Raw genomic sequence first — 751 nt, forward strand, 5'->3', positions numbered from 1 at the left:
AGGACAGGATAGGACACATTTCTCAACAAACTGTAGGTCATCGATGATGGGAGTTGAGAAGATGAGGGCTAGTTATCAAAAACACAATGGGTTGCTAACAGCTGACCTCTGGGATCACACTTCCTGGCACAAGGAGTTGCTAGCAATGACCCCATATTCCTGCTCCTTGCTGCACATACACAGAGAAGAAAAGGAAGGGGGTAGGGTGGGGTCCTGGGGTCTATAAAAGAGAATAGATCTGGGGATATAGCTCAGTGGGTAGAGTGCTTGCCTAGCATGCACAAGGCCCTGGGTTCAATCCCCAGCACCACCAAAATAAAAATTTAAAAAAGAAAGAGCAAAACACCCCCAGTTCTGGGACCCCTTCTCTTCAGAGGGGTCTGGGGTCCCTGATTCTTACTTAAATAAAACTTGCTTTCTCTGCTTGCCTTGGCATTTCTCGGGTGTTTAATCTTCCACACCAGGGGAACAAGGACCCCGTTCCTGATCTCCAAGACCAGTATCACTTTGGTGATGCTTTGTTCACATTCCACTCCAAGAACCAAGACATTATTTTAGGACATCTTGTGTTCAACTATAGAGTTGGGCTGACACACACAGCATGCTGAAAATACCTTCCTACTACTCTCTCTTCAAAATTTGCTGCCATTTTCTGGGCCATCACTGATCCTTCCCATCTGGGAATTATTGATTCTCATGCCATGTTCAAAAAGTTGGTATCAACTATTCCAAGGAGGTCTGTTACACCAAC

At 45.5% G+C, this 751-nt stretch overlaps 1 non-coding gene across 1 annotated transcript; it reads left to right on the forward strand.

Annotated features, from left to right (window-relative positions):
* Nucleotides 1–240: 240 nt before the first annotated feature.
* Trnaa-agc (transfer RNA alanine (anticodon AGC)) lies at nt 241–313 on the forward strand. The gene has a single exon. It is a non-coding gene; the product is annotated as a tRNA-Ala (tRNA).
* Nucleotides 314–751: the final 438 nt, after the last annotated feature.

Source organism: Sciurus carolinensis, chromosome 17 (assembly GCF_902686445.1).
Source record: "Sciurus carolinensis chromosome 17, mSciCar1.2, whole genome shotgun sequence".
Classification (NCBI taxonomy): Eukaryota; Metazoa; Chordata; class Mammalia; order Rodentia; family Sciuridae; genus Sciurus; species Sciurus carolinensis.